General features: G+C 43.4%; 1 long non-coding RNA gene across 1 annotated transcript; it reads right to left on the bottom strand.

Annotated features, from left to right (window-relative positions):
• Positions 1 to 11: 11 nt before the first annotated feature.
• LOC120765048 (uncharacterized) lies at positions 12 to 22640 on the bottom strand. The gene is made up of 3 exons (XR_005704359.1): positions 22531 to 22640; positions 22310 to 22438; positions 12 to 195 (listed from the first exon to the last, which is right to left on the bottom strand). It is a non-coding gene; the product is annotated as an uncharacterized LOC120765048 (long non-coding RNA).
• Between the last annotated feature and the right edge of the window lie 1647 nt (positions 22641 to 24287).

Raw genomic sequence — 24287 nt, 5'->3', positions numbered from 1 at the left:
AACATGGAAGGTTTTGTGACGCTGCCTTGCAAAAGGTAAGAAATAGGCAACACATCAGTGTCTCAGAAATGAAACTTTACAATCTGTATTGTTTCTTGAGGAGCATTGTGTTGAAGGCTACTTTATCTCAATTGTAATGCAGGTTAGTCACTCCTGGTGTGGATCCCAGACTGCTCCTCTGTATGCAGGCAATACCTGGTGGAGAAAATAGTGTAAAGTGAGGGGATGGCATTGCTTGTTGTAATTAGGAAGTGTTCACACACAGATGTCTGAAAACAAGAGGAAGAACTAGAATTGCTGAAAATAATGTCCAGAAAAAGATTTTTAAAAAAGGGGCAAATTATTGCCAGCATGATAACTATTTTGAATTACAAAGGAACGTTTTTTCCTGTGGCTGCTGTGGCAAAGGGAAGGCATTACAACTAACTTGACAACTAACAAGGACTTTGGACTGATGCCTTTGCTGTCTTCCCCTGACAAAAGCAGATGTTGTGGCTTGTTTTTTTAAAGCAGGCTAGGCTCTGCACGCAGGAGTAATGCATGCCAATATTTTTGCAGAATCACTGAGGTGGAGGTATGAAGATAAAAAATAAATTAATTACTACAGAGTGTTTCATATCCTAATTAAAAACAGCTATAACGCCAGGTTTTATTCCCTAATAGACCTGAAGCATCAGAAGGACACTTACAGGCTTTGCTGACATTCTGAAAGGAAACAAAACTCCTTATTTGGGTCCAGATGGATTTCACGATTATCAAACAAAATTTCTGATAGAGGACACTGCCTACAGAGGTCACCACTTTGAAAATAGATGTAAATACTAACTATTCCTTCTGGATGTTATTTCTTGGTCATATGAAATATAATTCCTACCTGTCCTCTGGGTTCTCCAGGTCAGTTGTGCCAAGGTATCCAGCTATCAGGTTGGTAGACCCAGCCTGAACATTACTACCAGGACATTATCATCTCTTCTGTATCTCCTGCTTTACTAATGAATCTTTCCACCTCTTATTAAGACTCTTGACTGCTTTGAAACCATTCGTTCCCTCTAGCAAGAGAAGTGTAATCAGGCTAGACAGGGAAGTTTTCACTTCAGAAAACGTATTATAGGCATCTTCTGCATCAGGGAAGAGAATCTGGATGTCTTCACAGCTTTTAAACGTAAAAACATACTGAAGTTTCAAGTATTCATCAGTGCAGAAATCGCAATCTCCGGTTATCAGCATTTTCAATTACGCAGTTTTGTACCAGATGGACTTATTTACCACCCTTCTTCCCAGGCAAAGAGAGGTATTTGAAGAAATAGCTCATTAACCTACTTGTAAAAAGTCTGCCAAGCTGGAAAGAAGCAAAATAGATTTTCATAAAATATTTTAAGTTTTATAGGATTCCGATATTTGCCAGTTTTCCATTTTGTTGCTTTTTTGTAACTCTTGAATTCTTACATGGCTTCAGAGCTTTTAAAATTACCAATAACATATGCTTTTAAATCATTGATGCTTCTGAACTGGACTCTTTCACAAAAGCATAATTTTACAGAGTTAGGTTTAAATTATATGATGACAATTTCATACAGAATTGAAATCCTTATCCTCCTAAATTTTGTTCTCATAAGTCAACAAGAGGTGCTTATAAGAGGTGGGTGGGAGGTTAGTAATAAGGATTTTTTTCTTAAAGACCCATAAAGTGCAAGCAATACAGAAATTTACGCTGTACTATGCTACTAGAACTAAAATGTTCTTTCTATGCCTGAGGTTAAAAATACAATTGCCAGTCAAACTATGAACCCTGAATAGGAACTGAATGAAAGAGAACACATAATCCAAACTGATATTTACCATGGGTCAGGAATTCCTATGGCTTTCAGGTAGAAAAAGAAAGTGTATGGACTTTGGAAGCAAGATCTGGCTACACAGGATGATTAGAGAAGTATTGTTTGACACAGTAGGGAGAAAATTCATATGGCCAGAACTTAGTTTCAATATTTTACTCTTTAGTTCTTGATAATACTATGTAGGTTATCTGGGAGCTCTTGTAAAACACTTGAAAGACAATGCAGTCATCAATCAAAGCCAAGATATGTTCCTGAAGGGCATGCCTTCCTAAGATTACTGTCTAGTGGACAACGGGAAGGCAGTGGATGTGGGGTTTTTTTGTTTTTAGCAGAGCTTTTGATACAGTCTCTGACATTACCTTTCTGGACAAAATGTCCAGCATACAAGTGGACACATACACAACATAATGGGTGAAAATTTGGATGAAAGATTGTGTTTAAAGAGTTGTAGTAAAGGGGATAACATTTGGCCATGACCAGTCACTGGTGGTGTTTACAGTGCTCTCAGCATAGTGCTTTTATGGTTTTTATGTTAGATACCTGGACACAGAAGTGGAATGCACTCTAAGTAAGTTTGCAGGCAATACTAAACTAGGAGGAGAAACTGGTTGGCTTAAGGGTAGAGATGAAAGAGAGATATTTAGAAGGTTAGAGTGCTGTAAGATCATCTGCTCTACCAAATTTAACAAGAACACGCCTCACTTTGTGTCTGGGAGGATATAATCCAAAATGCATGCATAGACTGGGGAACCAGATTCTGGAGTGCAGCCCTGTAGAAAGAGATAGAGGAGTTTTGGCCCATGATTATGTCAACGGGAATCAACAATGTGCTCTAGCAGTCAAAAGGGCTAAAAATATCCTGGGGTACATCAAATGCAGTATAACCAACTGGCCAAAAGGAGTGATTGTCCCAGTATACTCAGCGCTGCTGCTGCCTCATCTTGAGTACTGCGGGCTCCCCAAAATTAAAAAAAATATAATGTATCCTAAGGAGGGCAACATACATGGTGAAAAGACTAGTGAGCAGCTGAAGATGTTAGGTTTTTCCAGCTTATTGAAGTGTAAACTGAGGCATTATTTCATTGTTGTCTACACCTTTGTCATGAAGGAAAACAGAGACTGATTTGTTGAATTATTCTGTCTTGTGTGTGCTAAAAAGTCTTGAGGGAATGGCTTGAAGCATCAGGAAAAGTTCAGATTGGGTATGGATGCATCTCTTCTTCACAAAGAAGGTGGCAAGAACTGGGAGTTGTCAAGGATCCAAGCTTGTTGGTTTGCATGAAGTGGTCAGACATAACTCTTTGATATATGAGCCTGTGATCTGTCCACAGAGAAGGTGACCACAGGATTTTTTTATGCTGCTGCTCAGCAGTAGCCAATCATTTTATTTAGAGTGTGTATTGCTGAGGTCCTTTCACACCTAAACATTTCTTCTTCTGTAGAGTCCATTGTTACCCTGTTTTTTCTGAGTTTTTTGTAGCCTTTTGAATTTTCATAAAATGGAGTCAGATTTTTAGTTACTGCACAATATTAAGAGCAGTTTTCTACATTTTTCCCACATATGTAACATAAACAAATCCTTTGTTTTTCATTCTCTGTCCTTTGTTTGCATATTTCTAACCTGAAAACAATTGTAACTGACAGCTGGTTTGACCATTCAGCTGAGGGGTGAGAACTCCAAGAAGCCAATCTTTGGCCAGACCCGAAAATGTATATAAAGTAAGAAATAAACAAGGAGGCTCTCTCTCCGCCCAGACTCAGCCCGAGTCGAAACGGAGGAACCTCTGCCCTGCGAAACCTCTCTCCCCGTGTGACTGCTTGGCGAATCACGGTAATAGTCCACCCTTATACTTTTCCTGAAGCTTGGCAACACTATGTGTTTCTGGTCTCTGAGTTATAATGCGTCTGTGAAGGTTCTTCATCCTGCAGAATCTGATAAGTACACTGCACAGCCAAGGGGTTTTGATTTTTTTCTCATGTTTTCAAATTGATTGTGCAGACATAGAAAGTGTGTTCTGGCCATTTGGATAGGTGGAAGCCAGTGAGAGATTCTTGACCCTTCTAATATGTACTAAATTTTGCCATATAATGGCTGTTTGTTGATAAATACCTAGTAAATAAATTCTCCTGTACCTTACATTCATCACCTAAGGTTCAATCTCCTACAGCTCTCAGCAGTGCTGGGAGATAATTGTTATCTGCAAACTTCTCTGAGATTCTTGAATGTAAGATGCAATGGAAGCATGATGTAGAGGAGGGAAATCGTCTGGATAAAAATTTTACTTCACTTTATAATATTAGAGTGATAATTAATTTATCTGCCTTGCAGAAAAAAAATTTAATATTTTCCATAGGAGAATGCATTGACCTGTGTGAACGCTCAAAAGAGGAATTCCTTTTAAACTGCATAATTCTGCATATAAGTTACCAATCCTTTCTTGTTGGTAGTGTTAGTACTTTGAAGAACAAGTGCCTACAGAAAGATGGCATAGTTTGAAAAGATGAGTCATGTGCTGGCTTGAAGGCAAAACCAGCGAGAGACTCCAAGTCAGAAAAACAATTTAATAGGAGAGGAAAAAAAAGTAAAATAAAATAAAACACATGCAATGGTACAAAAGATCACTGACAGAGTCAGAATACAACCTGAAACCGTGGTGGTGGCAGTCCAGATGAAGTGGTCTTGTTGAAGCAGTGTTCTTGCAGAAAGGTCTGGTAGCTCTTGTCCTCTGGGAATCCAGTGGGTAAGGCTGCCTGTGCTGTCCCAAGGCCCCGATTATATCCAGGTGGTAATGCTTGGCTCCTCCCCCTGGGCGGAGCATCTCACAATGGACTGATATCATTTTATCAGTTTTGCAATGGGTCCTTGATTGCCTATTAAACAGAGATAGCTCCTGGGGAGAGTTATCTATGAGTCATGCAGGACGGTATTGATGGGCCATTAACAGAAGATAGTCTGGAGGGAGGGGGCACGGGAAACAGTGGTGCACAACAACATTTCATGTAGATGGTGATAGAATACATACTTTGGGCACATTTTACATTGTAACCTAGGACATAATCCACCCCTTATTCTATGACCATCTACATTATACCTAAATTAATACATTCTTACAGCTAGATAGATAAATATACACATATACAGAATGAAACCCTACACTCAGTTCTCACTTAAAATTAGGTCTCCCTGTGGTACACAACGGGTTTCCCCATCTTTCTGCATTACCCACCAAGTGGAACCAGGTCCTTGAGCAAAAACAATCCCACGGATGGGTCTGCCTTTGCTTGATGTGGGATTAATCCAAACAGTTTTTCCTAAGATGCCTTTCATGTGTACCACAGGGACTTTATCTCCATCCACTGTGTGCAAGGGTTCAGACTGGGCAGGACCAGCTCGATTGATTGACCCTCGAGTGTTGACCATCCAGGTGGCCTTTGCTAAGTTCAGTTCCCAGTTTTTGAAAGTCCCCCCACCGAGCGCCTTCAGGGTAGTCTTAAGTAACCCATTGCACTGTTCAACTTTCCCGGCAGCTGGTGCATGATAAGGGATGTGATATATCCATTCAATGCCATGTTCTCTAGCCCAGGTGTTTATAAGGCCGTTCTTGAAATGGGTCCCATTGTCTGACTCGATTCTCTCAGGAGTGCCATGTCTCCACAAGACCTGCTTTTCAAGGCCTAAGATAGTATTCCGAGCAGTAGCATGAGGTACAGGGTAGGTCTCTAACCATCCAGTGGTGGCTTCCACCATAGTTAGCACATAGCGCTTGCCTTGGCGGGTTTGGGGAAGGGTGATGTAGTCAATCTGCCAGGCCTCCCCATACCTGTACTTCAACCATCGTCCACCGTACCACAGAGGCTTTACCCGCTTGGCCTGTTTGATTGCAGCGCAGGTCTCACAGTTGTGGATGACCTGTGAGATGTTGTCCATAGTAAGGTCCACCCCTCGGTCACGGGCCCATCGGTATGTTGCATCTCTCCCCTGATGACCAGACGCATCATGGGCCCAACGGGCTAAGAATACTTCTCCCTTGTGTTGCCAGTCTAGATCCACCTGGGATACTTTCACCTTGGCGGCTTTGTCCACCTGCTCGTTGTTGTGATGCTCTTCATTAGCCTGACTCTTGGACACATGTGCGTCCACGTGTCGAACCTTAACGGTCAGCTTCTCTACTCGGGCGGCGATGTCTTGCCAAATCTCAGCAGCCCAGATGGGTTTCCCTCTGCGCTGCCAATTGGCCTTTTTCCAGCGGTTCAGCCATCCCCACAGAGCATTAGCTACCATCCACGAGTCGGTGTAGAGATAGAGTCTTGGCCACTTCTCTCGTTCGGCAATATCTAAAGCTAGCTGGATGGCTTTAAGTTCTGCAATTTGACTTGATCCACCTTGTCCTTCAGTAGCTTGTGCAACTCGTCGTGTGGGGCTCCATACTGCAGCCTTCCATTTCCGGTTAGCGCCTACAATTCGGCAGGAACCGTCAGTGAAAAGGGCATGTTGTCTTTCAGTCTCCGGTAGCTCGTTATACGGTGGGGCTTCCTCGGCACGTGTCACTTGTTCTTCCTCTTCTTCAAAAGATAATCCAAAAGTCTCACCTTCAGGCCAGTTAGTTATAATTTCTAGAATCCCAGGGCGATTCGGGTTTCCAATACGGGCGCGCTGTGTAATGAGGGCAATCCATTTGCTCCATGTGGTGTCAGTGGCATGATGCGTGGAAGGAACCTTTCCCTTGAACATCTATCCCAGCACTGGTAGTCGAGGTGCCAAAAGCAGCTGCGTTTCAGTGCCAATTACTTCTGAGGCAGCTTGAAGTCCTTCATAGGCGGCTAAGATTTCCTTCTCTGTGGGAGTGTAGTTGGCTTCAGATCCTCTGTAGCTTCGGCTCCAGAATCCCAGTGGTCGGCCCCGAGTCTCCCCAGGCACCTTCTGCCAAAGACTCCAAGACAGGCCATTGTTCCCGGCTGCTGAGTAGAGCACGTTCTTCACCTCTGGTCCCGTCCTCACTGGGCCAAGGGCTACCGCGTGAGCGATCTCCTGCTTGATCTGGGCAAAGGCTTGCTGCTGTTCAGGGCCCCAGTGGAAATTGTTCTTCTTGCGGGTGACCAGGTAGAGAGGGCTCACAATCTGGCTGTACTCAGGAATGTGCATCCTCCAGAAACCTATGGCGCCTAGGAAAGCTTGTGTCTCCTTCTTGCTGGTCGGTGGGGACATGGCGATGATCTTATTGATGACCTCAGTGGGAATCTGCCGCCGTCCATCTTGCCACTTTACTCCCAGGAACTGGATTTCTTGGGCCGGTCCCTTCACTTTACTTCGCTTAATGGCAAAACCAGCTTTCAGCAGAATCTGGATGATCTTTTCTCCTTTCTCAAAGACTTCCCCTGCTGTGTTCCCCCATACAATGATGTCATCAATGTACTGTAAATGTTCAGGAGCCTCACCTTTTTCCAGTGCAGTCTGGATCAGTCCATGGCAGATGGTGGGGCTGTGTTTCCACCCCTGGGGCAGTCGGTTCCAGGTGTACTGTACGCCCTTCCAGGTGAAGGCAAACTGGGCCCTGCACTCTGCTGCCAAAGGAATGGAGAAGAAGGCATTGGCAATATCAATGGTCGCATACCACTTTGCTGCCTTGGACTCTAGCTCGTACTGAAGCTCCAACATGTCTGGCACAGCAGCACTTAGTGGTGGGGTGACTTCATTCAGAGCACGGTAATCTACAGTCAGTCTCCATTCTCCACTGGACTTACGCACTGGCCATATAGGGCTGTTGAAAGGTGAACGAGCCTTGCTGACCACCCCTTGGCTCTCCAGTTTCCGAATCATCTCATGGATAGGAGTCACAGAGTCTCTGTCGGTGCGGTATTGCCGTCGGTGTACTGTTGTTGTGGCGATTGGTACCTGTTGTTCTTCAACTCTTAGTAGTCCCACAGCACAGGAGTCATCTGAGAGACCAGGCAAGGTACTCAGTTGTCTGATGTCTTCTGTCTCTACAGCAGCTATCCCAAAAGCCCAGCGATATCCTTTTGGATCTTTGAAGTATCCATTTCTGAGGTAGTCTATGCCAAGGATGCATGGGGCCTCTGGGCCAGTCACGATGGGGTGTTTTTGCCATCCATTCCCGGTTAAACTCACTTCGGCCTCCAATACAGTCAGCTGCTGGGACCCTCCTGTCACTCCAGAAATAGAAATGGATTCTGTTCCTACATACCTTGATGGCATCAGGGTACATTGGGCACCAGTGTCAACCAAAGCCGTATATTTTTGTGGGTCAGATGTGCCAGGCCATCGGATCCACACAGTCCAATAGATCCGATTGTCCCTTTCCTCTACCTGGCTAGAGGCAGGGCCCCCCTATTCCTGGTCATGGTACACGTTGCTTTCTTCCTGTAAATATGTTCCTGAGGTCCCTTCAAGTGGATCAGTCATATCATTCTTCTTATACTGTCTGGGGTTCTGTGCCTTTGAGACTGGAGCAGTGTTGGCTCTAGATGAGCTCTTCGTGGTAGGTGTCTCTCTCTTCAGTTCACGTACCCGGGCTGCTAAGGAGGAGGTGGGTTTTCCATCCCAATTCCTCATGTCTTCTCCATGTTCCCGAAGAAAAGACCAGAGGTTACCCCGTGGAGTGTATCCTCTCTCCCTGGCTGGTGGGTACCTGCTCCTAATGGCAGAGACTCTTGTTGGTTCTGGCGAGATGTGGTAAATTTCTTCCTTAAGTTCCTTTTTTAGTTTCTGATGGCCCTCTTCAATCAAGCTCCGGACTTGCTCAGCCAGCCTTGTTTCCACGGATGAGACATGGGTACGAAATGGGGCAGTGACAGTATCCTCGTAAATTCTTAGTTTATTGACCAAGACGCCCACCTTGTCCTCACCTTCCCTCCATTGCAGCGTTGCCAGGTAACGGGAGTACATCTCTGGTCCAAGCCGTGCAAATCTCAACCACATCTGCGATGTGCACTGGACATCATCTGGGCTTTTAGGAAATCTCTCGTCTTCTGAGAAAATTATCTCCAGCACAGCCAATTCCCTCAGGCATCGGGTACCTTGTTCCATTGTGCTCCATTTTCCTTGGTGCACCTGGAGGTCTTCTTTACAAAGGTATCTGTCCCTCACACTTGTTAGCAGTCGCCGCCAGAGGCTGAGAGTTTGTTGGGTTCTCCCGATCCCCTGGTCAATGACCACATCCCGAGACAGCGATCCCAGTTGCCTGGCCTCACTTCCATCCAGAATAGTGTCATTGGCTGCAGCGTCCCAGATGCGGAGCAGCCAGGTTAGGATGGACTCGTTTGTCTGGCGGGTGAATTCCCTCCGCAGGTCACGCAGTTCACCCAGGGATAGAGAGCGGGTGATGATCTCTGGCTCTGTCTCTTCTACTGGGTGCGAAGGTCCTGCCACATCCTCATCAGTCATTATGCGGACTGATTTGCTCTTTGATTTCTTCTTCTGAACAGGGGCAACTGCCACTGGTTTAGGTTGTTCTGCTTCGGTGACAGTTTGTGTGGAGATGCTGATGGCACTTTTGGTTTCTTTCTCCTCTGTGACAGCTTGTGTAGACACTGACACTGTTGCTTTGTTTTTGGTTCCTTTCTCCTCTGTGATGGTCGGAGTAGATGCAGAAACTGTTGCTTTGTTTTTGGTTCCTTTCTCTTCTGTGATGGTCTGAGTAGATGCAGAAACTGTTGCCCTGTTTTTGGTTCTTTTCTCTTCTGTGACAGTCTGCATAGATGCGGTTCCTGTTTCCTCTACGACAGTTTGTGTAGACACGGATGCCGTTGTTTTGCATTTGTTTCTTTTTCCCTCCTCCTCAAGGAGACGCTGCACCACCCCATGTAGTGTTTGATTTCTAAACATGGTGCAGGCCGTGCAGAGAAGGCAAAGCAGAACTAATAACAATATTATGCTGTCCTTGGCACCTAGAGAGAACTCAATACTTTTGAAAACTGCTGTGCCATACCTAAAAGACTGGAAAAAATCATTCTTTACCCCTCCCCACAGGGGCTGGGTGCGATTATTGAGAGCCCAGATATAGCATTCTGGACCAGGACAAGAGCACAAAATAGAGTATATATTCCGAATGATGCTCATTGCCTCAGAGGTTATCATACAATAAACATAATAGACCAATACAGCAATTCTGGTACCATACCCTGGTCTACACATGAGCATTAAGACCGGCAAATACTGCCCCATGTGCGGGAAAATGTAGAGAGCTAGGTATAAGATATATGAAAGCATGTTGAGCATCATAGCGGACAGCTGTTTCTTTTTTCCTCACTACAAAATTGTAATTCTGACTTTTCTCAGTACCTCCTGCCCCACGTTGGGCGCCAAAATTTATGTGCTGGCTTGAAGGCAAAACCAGCGAGAGACTCCAAGTCAGAAAAACAATTTAATAGGAGAGGAAAAAAAAGTAAAATAAAATAAAACACATGCAATGGTACAAAAGATCACTGACAGAGTCAGAATACAACCTGAAACCGTGGTGGTGGCAGTCCAGATGAAGTGGTCTTGTTGAAGCAGTGTTCTTGCAGAAAGGTCTGGTAGCTCTTGTCCTCTGGGAATCCAGTGGGTAAGGCTGCCTGTGCTGTCCCAAGGCCCCGATTATATCCAGGTGGTAATGCTTGGCTCCTCCCCCTGGGCGGAGCATCTCACAATGGACTGATATCATTTTATCAGTTTTGCAATGGGTCCTTGATTGCCTATTAAACAGAGATAGCTCCTGGGGAGAGTTATCTATGAGTCATGCAGGACGGTATTGATGGGCCATTAACAGAAGATAGTCTGGAGGGAGGGGGCACGGGAAACAGTGGTGCACAACAACATTTCATGTAGATGGTGATAGAATACATACTTTGGGCACATTTTACATTGTAACCTAGGACAAGTCAAGAGACCCACTGATTTCTGAAGACAAGTGAACTCAAGCAGGAGAAGAGGAGCAAGGGAAGATTTTGATTTAGGACACACATATCAAATATGGTAGTTCATCATTCTAATTATGTTAGTAGGACTAATGTGCTTCAGCTTGCCAGTTGTATTTAAAACTAGCAAAACACATTGTTCGTTCTCAAAACACGTACATCCTTTCTTTCCAAACTGCAGGATGCTAGGGCTCCAAAAGCAGCACTTGTACAAAAAGCAGCAGACAACAAAAACGGAAATGAGGAACATCTGGATAAGACATAATTGCAAAGTTAAGTAGCTTTCAGTCTATTATTGTCATGAGTAAGCAAGAAACTTTTGTATTAGTGGTAGAAAGCTGGCCTCTTTTCTGTTTGGCCAGGTATCATAGCTTAACCTCAGCTAGCAACTAAAGATCACACGTTTGATCTCTTTCCTCTACCCCTTCCAGTGGGAAGGGCAACCAAAGGGAAAAAAGTAACCTTCATGGGTTGATATAAGAACCCATTTAATTACTGAAACAAAATAAAATTTAATAATAGTCCTAACAACACTAATGACAAAAATGGCAATAATTGCAATAATAATAATAATGATAATGATAGCAAAAATAATAATTGTAATGAAGAGAAGAGAGTAAAACTCAAGAGAAAGAAGTGATGCACAATACAATTGTTCACCACCCACAGACTGATGCCCAGTCCAGAAAGCAATTGGCCCCCTTCCACATAACTCTCCCTCATTTATATGTATGGGACATGAAGTTCTGTGGTATGGAGTATCCTTTTAGTCAGCTCAGGTCACGTGTCCTGTCCATGGTCCCTTCCAGCTTCCTGGGCACCTGCTTGGTGCCAGAGAACGGGACATGAAAGGTCCTTGACTCTGAGTAAACACTGCTCAGCAACAACCAAAAGCATTGTTGTGTTATCAACATTATTCTCATACTGAACCCAAAACATAACATGGTACCAATTACGAAGATGAAAATGAAGTCCATCAAAGCCAAAACCAGGATAGTATCCACCCCTGATTCCATACAATTTGTTTCATACCAGGTCTAACACTTCCTAATAACACATCACCTTTCCTGTCTCTTGGTAATTATACTCACAGATATAATTTCCTTAGTCTATGGATCATCACTGTAAAAGTCCAGTTAGTTAATTTAGACCATGACCATTTGACTCAATCAACCCAAAGCTGTCTGGATCAGTATATAGAAGATTTTAGGGCTGTATTTCCACCCTTGAAGCAGGTGATTTCAGCTGTGCTAGACACCCTTGTTGGAGTTTTTGGTCTAAATTTCCCACACCCTCTAAGTGAAGGCAAACTGTGGTCTCCGTTGTGCTGCCAAAGGGATTGAGAAAGAGGCATCATCAATATCAGTTGTAGCACCACTGGGTTGCCTTTAACTCCAGTTTGTATGTTCCAGTTTCAGCATGTCTGGTATGGCAGCAGTCAGTGATGGTGTGCATCACAGAATCGCATGAATCACAGATGCACGGAATCACGGAACGGGTAGTGATGGAAAGAACCCCAGTGGGTCATCTGGTCCAGCTGCCCTGCTCAGGGAGGATCACTCTAGAGCACATGGCACAGGGTTGCATCCAGTTGCTTCTTGAGTATCTCCAGTGAGGGGAAGCTCCACATCTTTGGACAAAGTGTTCCATTATGGGTCAGCCACACTGTAAAGAAGTTTTTCCTCATGTTCAGGTGGAACTCCCTATACAACAGTTTCTGCCTCTTGTTCTATTGCTTGGCAACACCAAGAAGAGGATAGGTCCATCGTCTTGATGCCCTCCCTTCAGATACTGACAGACATTGATATGGTCCCCTCTCATTCATCTCCTCTCAACACTGAACGGGCCCAGCTTCCTCAGCCTTTCCTCATAAGAAAAATGCTTCAGTCCCTTGATTGTCTTCAGAGCTCTTTGCTGGACACACTTCAGGAATTCCATGTCTCTTTTGTACTGAAGTGCTCAGAACTGGACAGACCACTCCAGATGTGCCTCACTAAGGCCAAGAGGAGGGACAGGATCACCTCCCTTGACCTGCTAGAAATGCTCTTCCTAAAACACTCCAGTCTATCACCAGCCTTGGCCACAAGGGCCCTGCTGGCTCATGGGGAGCTGTTGTCCACAAAAACCCCCTTCTCCACAGAGCTGCTTCCTAGCAGGTCACCCCCAGCCTGTGCTGGTGCCTGAGGTTGCTCCTCCCCAGGTGAAGGATTCTGCATTTGCCTTTGCTAGATTTCAGAAGGTTCCTCTCTGCCCATCTCTCCAGCCTGTTGAGGTCCTTCCGAAGGGCTGCACAGCCCTCTGGGCTATCAGCCACTCCTCCCAGCTTTGTGTTGTCAGTGAAATTGCTGAGGAGGCCTCTGCCCTTCATCCCAGTCATTGATGGAAAAGTTAAACAAGACTGGGCCCACCATTGAACCTTGGGGGACACCACCATGGACAGGCCTCCAACTGGACCCTGTGCCACTGATTTATGACTGTGGGATCTGCAGTTCAGCCAGTTCTCAACCCACCTCCCTGTCCACTTGTCCAGTCCACTCTTTCGGAGTTTGCGTCTGAGGACATTGTTAGGGGCGGTGTTGAAAGCCTTGAAGCTGAGGTAGACAAGATCTGCTGCTCTCCCCTCATCCATCCGGGTAGTGTCTTATTGTGAGACACGATCAGGTTTGTCAGGCATGATTTGCCTTTAGTGAATCCATGCTGACTGCTCCTGATCCTGCTTCTTGTCTACCCTGTGGATAGAGGTGGCCTCCAGAATGCGGTGCTCCATCACCTTCCCAGGGGCTGAAGTGGGGCTGACTGGCTGGCAGTTCCCTGCATCCTCCTTCTTGCCCTGTTTGAAGACTGGAGTGACACTTGCTCTCTTCAGTCCTCAGGCACTAGCCCCGACCTCTGTAACCTTTCAAAGACGATTTTAAGGATCATAGTCCATCAGCTGTCTCAGCAGTCCTCTGTGTATCCTGCCAGGGCCCATGGACATGTAGACGTTAAGTTTAATTAGGTGTTCTCCAACCCAACCCTTCTTGACTCTTCCAGCAGTCCTTCACCCTGATCTCCTGGCTCAGAGATCCCGAACGGTTGGTCTTGCCAGTGAAGACCAAAACAAATGTATCTTTCAGTAACTCTGCCTTCTCTGCATCTTGTTACCACGGTCCCCTGGGACTACATTATCCTTCATTTTCCTTCTGTTGTTGATGTATTTGGAAAAGTCTTTCCTGTTGTTCTTGGCATCCTTGGGCAGATTTAAATCTATGTGGGCCTTGACCTTCCCTGTCTCATTTCTACCTAGTCTGATAATTCTCAATATTAATTCTAAGTGGCATGACCCTGCTTCCACCTCCTGTCTGTTTTGTGCTTGAACTTGAATAATGACAGGAGCTCTTTATTCATCTATGCAGGTGTCCCACCCCTTTCTTGCTCATCAGGACGTATAATGTTTGAACTTGAGAAAGGCATTCTTGAATAACGAATTGTCTTGGACCTTCCTTCCCTCCAAGGCCACAATAATCTTCTTTTAGTCTCCATTCTCTGTTAAACTTTCAAAGTTGTCATAAGGGGCTGTTAAGGGGTAAGCAGGCCCAGCTGATCACCCCTTGGTTCTCCAGTCAGCAAACCCTCCTATGGGGAGGAATCATGGAGTCTCAATTGGAGCAATCATCTGACTGGTGCACCTTCGTGGTAGCAATTGGCACCTGTTGTTTTTCAGCCTTCAGCAATTCACAACAGAAGGGTCCTCAAAGGAACTCATCAAGGTAGACGGCTCCCTAACTTCCTTCATCTCCAAGGAAGCTATACCAATGACCAACTGTTATCCTTTTGGGTCCTAGAAATACCCTCTTCTGAGGTAGTTTACACCAAAGATGCCTCTCAACCAATCATAACAAGGTGCTTTTTCCACTCAGTTCCAGTCAGGTTGACTTCAGCCTCTAATACAGAAGCGGTTGGGGTTCCCCTGTCATTACAGAAACATAAATGGATTCTGTCCCCACATAGTTTGATGACATTATGGGTGCACTGTGCACTGGTGTCTACCAGATACCCTGTGGGGCTGATGGGCCAGACCATCAGATCCACAAAGTCCAGTAAACTGTGTCCCACTCCTCTACCTGGCGGGGGACAGACCCCTCTAGTCCTGGTCATAGGATTCTTCACTTACTTCTTGTAAAAACAGATTAAAATTCTTTTCCATGTGATCTTGAGGAAGATCAATCCTTCCACTCTGCTGGGGGGAATTAGAAACTGGAGACCGGACGGCAAGTTTTCTGAAAGAGCCCTTGTTTGTGATTGTTTTCCCTTGAAGTCCAGGTACCCACGCCTCTAAGGCTGTGGTAGATTTTCCATCCCACTTAATCATGTCTTTTCCATATACAAGAGTATCCCATAGTGTGTATTTTCTATAACCTCTCTCTTGATCAAAAGAAGGCTTCTTATTAATAGCTGAGGTACTGGTCCACACATGGCTCATGTGCATTGGGCTTGGTCTGGATCTGTGGGTAATTTCAGGGGTTCTGTGTGCAAATGTTAATCTCTACCACGGCTTATCCCCTGAGGTATGGGTTACCTCTTTCAATTGTGGTACACTTGCTAGGGTGTCACATAACATCTTCCTTTGTTAGGATACCTTTACTTCACATTTTACAGGAGTCACCTTCAGAGAGTCTGAGGACTTCCGTCCCTTTTCCTATCACTTTGTTGATGCCCCTTTCCCTAGAAGATGATCCAGCTGCTTGACTTCCCTAACCTTTTATTCCAGACTACTGGCCTCACAATGCCAGCATCCAAGCAGCCAGGTAACAGTGCACTCATACTGGACAATATTTGAAACCTTTTCACACGCCACACGGCTCACTTGGAGACTTGGATCAAGTGGTTACCTCTTGTTCTGTTTCTTCTCTCTGCCCTAATGGTGTCCCTGCTTTGTCCTCCTGTAGTAAATAACCTACCTTTTGTGTCCATTTCTTTGTCTGTATAGGGGCAAGTGATGCAGGCATGGGTTGGTTCTCTAGTTCAGCTGCATCACCCATCACTGGGGTATAAGTAGTTGTAGTACCTGTTGCTGGGGTTTGAGGAGATAGTGCTTGTAAACAGGTGTGTTTTGAGTAGAAGTAGTGCCTGTTGCTAGAATTCAAGTAGCATCATTGTTTGTCTCACAGTTTAGAGTAGATGCAAATAGTTGCTTACCCTACATAAGATTTGAGCCACAATTGTGGTTCCTAGCAATAGCACCATGCTGGTTTGAACACTCCAAGGATATACAAAAATTTCAAAATTCTCAAATGCTATAACATTTGACTTAAAGAAGAAGAAAATGTGCGAAGATGCCTTCTCCATAGGTTGGTTTTTGGAGAAAAGCTAAGATGTGCAATCACTAAGATTGCAAAAGCTGGCTCCCGTGGTACAGGTAGGACAGCAACGCTGAGTACCATACCAGGCTAGTTTCAAGACCATTGATTCTGTAATGTCATGAGCCAGTATTACAGAGTACAACAAGATGCTAACTTTAGCCTGGAGGTTATAAACCCTTGGAGGTTATAAACAGTATGACAGGGAGCACATACTGCAAGTAAGCTGTTACAAAAAACAACCCTGGGAGCAAATGCAACAACTCTGAGAGCTGAAGCAGTCAATATTGTGATCAGATATTAAACTAATACAATGAATGCTTGTAATAAATTTGTTCTAATGTGTTCTGGTCAGGTCTGCCATTATCTCAGCGCTTTGTGCCCCTCAGTGGGTACAAAAAAGGACTGTGTTTGTTTAACCCCAGCCAAAAACTAAATACCTTGAAGTCAGTCAGTCAGTCAGTCAGTCAGTCAGTCACTCACTCACTCACTCACTCACTCACTCACTCACTCACTCACTCACTCACTCACTCCTGTGCCTCCCCTCTGGTGGGTTAGGGAGAATTAGTAAAAGGTAAAATATTTGGTTTGAAATAAGAACAGTTTAGTAATTGAAAAGAAGTAAAATATAGTGATACTGGTACTAGTACTATTACTAATAATAATAACAATGAAAAGGAAAAAGAGAGAGAGAGGGATAATATCTTAGAGGAAAAAGCAATGCGCAATACAAATCTTCACCAGTCACTGACCGATGCCCAGCCTCTCCTTAAGCAGACATCACTTCCTTACAGCCAACTCCCTCTGGTTCATAATACTGAACACGTCATTCTATGTTTGGTCAGTTCAGGTCAGCTGTCCTGGCTGTTCTCCCTCCCAGTTTCTCATGCACCTACTTGGCTGGCAGAGCATGGGCAAACTGAGCAGTCCTTGATTTAGGGTAAGCAGTACTTAGCAACAGCCAAAACATCAGTGTGTTACCAACATTATTCGCATACTGAATCCAAATCACAGCACTGTACCAGCCACCAGGAAAAAAAAAAAAAAAAAAGGCAGCAAGGCTGTATGATGGTGTCTACTGATAAGAGATTTTTTTTCTCATGAATCAGAGAAGAAAGCAACTGAGATGAGTTAAAGATGAGTATCACTGTCTCCAGTGCATTTACTAGGAATAAAACAATGGGTGAAATTCTGCATCAATCAATGCAAAGTACCATGTATGGGAAAACAGGAAACTCTTAATGGTATACAAATACAATTACAGGTTTTAATTTAGCCATTATCTCTCAGGAAGCAGCTTAGAGCATTTGGGGCAGTTCCATGTAAACATAATATCAATATTTAACATTAGTAAAAAAGACAAATAAAATGCCAAGAAGTTTTAGGGGAGAAATCAAGTACAGAGCAGGAAATACCATGCTGCTACTATATAGAAATTTTGTGCATCTGAAAAAAATCAGAAAAATATATCTTCTTTTCAGAGGGATATTGCAGAATATTGAAGAGATACAGCAAAAGGTGGTGTAGCTGTTCAGTGTTGCAGAAGAACTCCTTGAGGAAGAAAAGATAAATAGATGAGGATTCCTTAAGCCTTGAAAGTAAATGACTGCTGAATAAAAAAGGTATATGAAGGACGACAAAAAAGATTAAGAGGTAATTAATAAGTTTCATGAGGATACTATTTGGGGCGACACCTTGTGAACTTTAAAAGTAATAGAAAACCAAGTCCTTGTTCCCCAGAACATAATTAAAGTGTAGGCTACTAGGGTCATTGACTGTCATGACTGTAAAAGCCGGGAAATACCGAAGCAAAAAAAAGCAGCACCATGTTTTTTCCACACATTGAAACATCTGATCATGTGTCGATATGAACTATTTATATGAAAGCATAATTTATATGAATGCATTGCCCAAACATCAACATAACTCAAACCCTGAAGTACAGCACTGTTTGGAAGTAAAGGAAAAGAAGTCAGATTTTTTGTATCCATCTCATAACTTATTTTAGATTCCAAAGGGCAAACTCCTGTTTATGCAGGACTCCAGGAAAAGCCTCTTTTAACAAGAAAAGGCTTGTCTTATCAGCTAAATTGACAATAATGGCTGTCCCCAAGAGCCAGATTATTTTCCCATCACCTAGTCTGTTGTTCTGTAATTTGTCTTGCAACAAGATGTTCAGATAACACAGGGGTTGCACCACACTCATTCAGTCTTCTGTTCTTCGTTGCAAATGGATTTGCATTGTATCCAGCACAAGGACATCATCAATCAAGTTGATTTTTGTTCTGAATATCTGGAATAGCTGCCTTTCTTTGTACCAATTAGATGTCCCTTAATTTTGTTGCTATTGCAGTTGACATGAGGGGATAAAGAAAAAAAAATTATGATTATGATCAGGTGAGAAGGAGCCCGGCAACCAGACTGACTTGTGCTTTACATTTGGGGTGAATATTTACTATTTTACAGTGCTCCCCCAACTTTCGTGTGATGATGCAGCAGTTGCAAGGCGAGATGCATCTGATTTGTACTCTTTCTGAATTTTATATCAGTAATAGATGCAGTTTTTTTGAAGTCTCTGCTAAGATTAAAGAATGTATTTGAAGGAATACTGCTCATTTTATCTACTCTTATAAGAAAGATAGAGATGGAGAAAGGATGTCTTCTTATTTAGCTGTATTGTGGGATGGGAAGATCCTCATCTGATGAAAGAAATAATCATGACGTCAGTTGACCTTCTTAGAAAAATTATATTGAACAGAATTTAAACCAGCTTAACCTCTTGTCTTCTAATCATTTGTCACATTAAAAGAAAAACTCCTAGGAACAGGATCAGAAAATAGCTTGGAACTAGTAGCAAAGACTGCAAATTATCGTACCTCTTTCTTTGCTGAGTCAGAAAGAAGTGGGTAATACAGAACTACTGCTCCTGGAATGTTTGTATCATGTGCAATACAACAGCATGGGCCACAACAAATATCCTCACCGTTCAGGTGAGGTGTGGAGACACTGACAGAGCCTATTTCCTCCTAATGTGTAGTCAGGGTGAGCCTGCAGAGTGTGTTGGAATTTTCAGCCTAGAAGCACTGGTCTCATTTTAGGCAGCTCACTACACACATATACAGAGAGTTGTTGATGTAAGTTTTAAATTCATAAAGCACAAATGTAGCTGAGAGTCTGAAATTATAGACAAGTTGCCTAGAGATGCTCAGGTCTGCAGCGAGATGCTGTTAACAAAACCTTGTGCTGATGCAATTTTGCTGCACACATCCTTTCCAGTCTCCTAATCCACTCTTTTCCTCATCCTCTTTGGTGTTACAAATTGCATCCTTCATACATTTGTTGTGCTTTTTTTTCTGAAAAAGCAGAAGTTTCTGCTGTTTTAACAGACACTAGGTAAATCTCCAGTAAAAGAGATCGCCTCAAAGAGAAGTGAAACAGCGCTATTAGCCTCCATTGTGCACACAAAGCAAGAGGAGATGGAGAGTTGCAGTGACCCTGTCCTGGGCAGGCTGCAAGCTTCAGAGTACCCAAATTTTGATAATTGCCTTGTCCCCAGAGAAACAGCAAGTTTTGGGACAATCTGAACCACTGTGTGGATGTTCAAGACCTTAGGTTTTTGACTTTTAAACTGACATCATCTTAGTCATAGCTGAGCAGGCACACTACTATAATTCTTCTGAAAATAAAGTGCAGCTAGAGAGTACTGAGAGGCTTGAGCGGCTTGACAATCAGCTAAGAGTAAAGGCTCATTGATGATTAATTCTTTGGGTTTCTCAGTGTCTGTTGCTGCAGTGTTGTCTGAGGGTCTAAGGCCCAAGAGCCCTCCAGGAGCTATTGGAAAGTGAGAAAATTCACTCATCTTCTTGGGAGAAAGGACGAATCTCAGGATCCACCACTAAGGGTTGGCAGAGAAGACTACCATTACATGAAGACCATTAAGAGGTAATGGTGGAGGCCAGGGAAAGAGATGGAAACTAGTCTCAGCTGGACTGGGTGAAACTGGACTGAAGATGAAGAGGATTATTCTCAGCAGCAGTGTACAAACCCTGGTGGGAGGGCCTACAGTAGAGGCATGCAAAAGCAGAGACTTAAGTGCGATGCACTGTGGCACCAACCTTTGACAATTTGCCCGTTGAGGAAGTTCTGACACCGCCTGCTCAGAGTTGAGAGATACCAGGACAATGAAACCCATTCTAGGAGAAAAACACCTCTAACTGACTTTGAATGTCTTTTTGACCAATTGTCTATGGTTGAACGGTGCTTCAGAATGATAGGGTGGAGATAAGATAAGGCAGTGTGGTTGAGGAACATAAGGGACAGAAAATGGCTGCAGTAAATTTGTACAAATGTCTGTTGTCTGTTTTTATTAGATGTGCAGTATTTTCATCAGTGTAAAAGCCCCAAATCTTAGCACAAAATACATTTGTAGGCAGTTTGAAGCTGGATAGTCTTACTAGATACAAATTCTTTCTTGGTGGGCCTCATTTCCTGGTATCTCAATAACTAATTCTTTCTTGGTGGGCCTCATTTCCTGGTATCTCAATAACTAATTCTCAGAGTGAAAGACTTCCCTGGAATTTCTGGTCCACCTTCAGCAGTAGCAGCAAAACCCCTCCTCTCCATTTCAGATGCACAAAGTTTATCCAAGCTACACTATGATGGCCAGATTGAGGTTATGTATATATTGGCAATGTGTTCTTCCACATTCAAGAAAAAATTAGGCCTGCTTGGTTCCAAAGCCAATGCAGACTACTAGTATAGGATAAACTAGTAGGACCTGATGCAATATCTAAGCCGCTGTCTATCTCAGGAACAGCAAAAGTGGTTCAGTTCTTACTATACCAAGGAAAAACTACTGAGCACTAAAGAAATAGCTGCCCTTATAATCTTATCTTGAATATTTGTATCCCCTTGTATCTCGTCTTCTACTGTCTTTTGTGTGTTTTTCAAAACTCAATAAAGTCTTTTACTTTTCTCTACCATTTGGATTCTTAGCTAACATTTTTTACTCATAGCAGTGTATTGTCTCTTCTGACAGGAGATATGAAAATTAAGGGGACATTCTGCTTTGGAGAAATAAGACCAAAAGAGTACTAAATAAAGAAAAACCTAATCATATATATTTTATTAAGAGAAAGCAGAACACTTCAAGTGAAAACAGTCTGCCATAACCCAGTTACTTTTTTATTAGTATTATACTGGTCAGTAATATACTTAACTGGAAATATAAATTGAAAACTTACAGCATGTAAAATAACTGGTGTCAAAAAAAGAGTATCATCATTGGAGTAGGGTACAGGCCTGGAAAATAAAAGACTTCTGTTTTGTCCAGACAAATATGCTCTATGTGCAGAGTCAGCACAACTGCTCTGTTGTGTTTCATTTAACCTCCCCATAAAAGAGGAAATTGCAGGCACAGCTTATTGCATGGTCAAGCTAATCTACTTAATATTGGTAAAACTGAGAGGGCAGAAGGCAATACCAAACTGTGGGTTATACATTATGTCAACTGATTCCGTACTGGTCCAATAAATCTGTCTTACTAAACGAATTTCTGTGCTTAAGCAATGTTGCTATTGGAAATTGGAAATTCTCCTTTGTATGGCAACCAAACCTTTGTATTGCGTCATTGCCAAGAAGAAATCAAATAGACAGCTATTGCAGAAAACGTGTGTTTAAAAAATTGGATCAATGAACGCAACAGCTGTGTGCAAACAAGGAGTTGAAACAACTAAAAATATAACTTCTTTCAGTGAAGTATTTGGAGCTGCATAACCTTGAATCAAAATCTGTGCATAGCAACAGAAGTGAATTTGACAGTCAGCCGTATTTACATTTTGTGCTAATAGCTTTTTGAAATATAAATATCTTGCTTTTACCCCTCATTGAGTGCAAAAGTAACTGGTATAAAAGTTGGGGGTTGATCCTCTTCACCCTTTGACAGAAAGGAAAGTGAGTGCTTGACGCCTAAGAAGTGCAGTCTTAGGAGCAGAAATAAGGTTTTACAGGAAGGAAAACAAAACAAAACAAAACAAAACAAAACAAACAAACAAAAAACCACACACACAAAAAACACACACACGCACACAAAAAAAAAACCCACACAAAAAGAAAACCCCACAAAACAAAACAAAACAAAAAAACCACACCTGGATGAGAAAGAAAAGAGAGAGGAAAAAAAGGAGAACGAACCCAGTTCTCCTTTTGTTGTACTGCACTTACTGGTACACTGTTTGACCCCGTTGGCAGGTTGGCTCCGCAAAGAGGATGAAGATAGATGTCCTCATTTCTGGAATGCCCTCTGTCACACTGTTTAAGCAGCTTTCAGCCACTGCACTGGTCCATGGTCACCTGCAGGTATGAGTATCACTCCCATTGTGTAAGTGAAAAGCAACTAAGAAAAGCAATTCATTGCTCTGAATTCACCTGACTGCTGTACTCACCCCAGGTGGAAAATTTTCAAGGGTGTGCGGTTAGGAGGATGCTGTATCAGAGCCCCGACTGGCATGAGAGAGCATTGCAGATGCAGGACAGCACACAGAAGCGTGAGAACCTGCAGAAACAAGTCCCTGCTCAGACCTTGGCTGACCCCATTTCCCCACCCCACCATCCGAGGTGCTTTGCAAGCTGAACTGCTCTGCTGCTTCTCTGTGAGCGAGGCGGGTGGAGAAAATCCATGTGAGCACAGAACGCAGTTGCTCACTCCTGCCCCACATATTCAGGCTCCACTGTTAACGTTCAGGTGTTGTGCATTTTCAGCCACCTCTCCAGTGGAAGCAGCCCACACCAAGCTTGCATGGACTGCACCAGGAAGCAGTGTGCCAATGCTGTGCTCAAGCCTGGCAAACCTCTCCCTCTATGGCAGTTCCAGCAGGACACTGATCTACCAAAATCAGTTTGATGGATGAAGAGCTCCTCCACCACCTCTACTACCGCCTTTTTTCATACTTTGACCGTATTTGTCAGACTTAATTCCCTTCTGGAGGGAAGGGTGCTGTGGCCATGACTAATGGCTGCTTCTCGCAGACACATTGGCTGACCTCACTCATCTCAGCCAGGCTGGGGAGACTCATCCCAATGGAAGGGCAGAGGCCACAGATTGCAGAGCTTCCTGGGATTTCACCATTAGTACTATGGTTTTCAGAGCTAAAACCTTGCAGCAATAAACTCAGCAAAGTATTGCCAATACCACCAGAGGAACACACACACAGAGAACTCAGCAAATTGCATAGTGGATATGCAGGGCATGGAATCAGGTTTTCATTTATTTCTTTATTAGTACCCTAGCATCAAATCTTGTATCAAGAAAATACTTCGGGCACACAAGGGGTATTAGGATACCAAGAGTATCAGAGTACCAAGTCAGTGAAGCAGGCTAACTGTGATTTTGTTTCGTGTTCTACTGTTAGCATAAGTGAAATATTTAACCTTGAATTTTTCCTATTACTTGGGGGGAAAATTCCCAAGTAACTGTAAAGAGAAAGTCCATGTAAATCTCTTAGATTCCATACAGATTTTCTGGCTAAAAATAAAAAGGTAATTCTTTTTTTTTTTTCCTTAAGAAGATAGTGTTAAGAACAAACCTATCACCAAAAATACAAGCAGCAGACTGGGGATCTCCCAAGTCAGCATCATGTGTCTTCCAGGAGGGAGGAAAACTCCCTGTAAGGCAGACAGGGAGTTTGAATTATTAAAGTTGTAGGAATAATCTACTCAGACTGATCAGAGCAGGGCTCTCTTGAGAGCTGGTGGGGGTTTTCCATTGGCAGGGAGACGATGTTTTGTATGTGCGCTGCATTTAAAGCAGTTTATTTCCATATTGCTCTCTCAAGCAGAATTTCTATTGCCGCAAGTAGCTTCCAAAAAATCCTCCACCACTTCACCACCACATACACACACACGAAACACCCCTGTTGTTAGAGAAGATCAAAAATCAAATGAGAAACTGAGATTAAATTCTCTAGAAAATAAAAGGTCATTTCCTCATCACTGCCTGGTGTTTCCATGGGAAGGATTTTTGGGGAATTTTTTTTTGCTGAAAATAGTTACACCTACAAGTACATAATGCAGCAAAATGAAAACCAGTGGGCACAGGGTTCCCAGGCTACCTCTTATCAGTTGTCTGTTTTCTTGGTGATGCTGTTCACTGCAATATAAAACCTTGAACAGACCTAAAGCAGGGGAGTGGCAGAGGGAATCA

The sequence above is a fragment of the Hirundo rustica genome, chromosome Z (assembly GCF_015227805.2).
Source record: "Hirundo rustica isolate bHirRus1 chromosome Z, bHirRus1.pri.v3, whole genome shotgun sequence".
Classification (NCBI taxonomy): Eukaryota; Metazoa; Chordata; class Aves; order Passeriformes; family Hirundinidae; genus Hirundo; species Hirundo rustica.
This window is presented reverse-complemented; position numbering and strand designations above follow the sequence as displayed.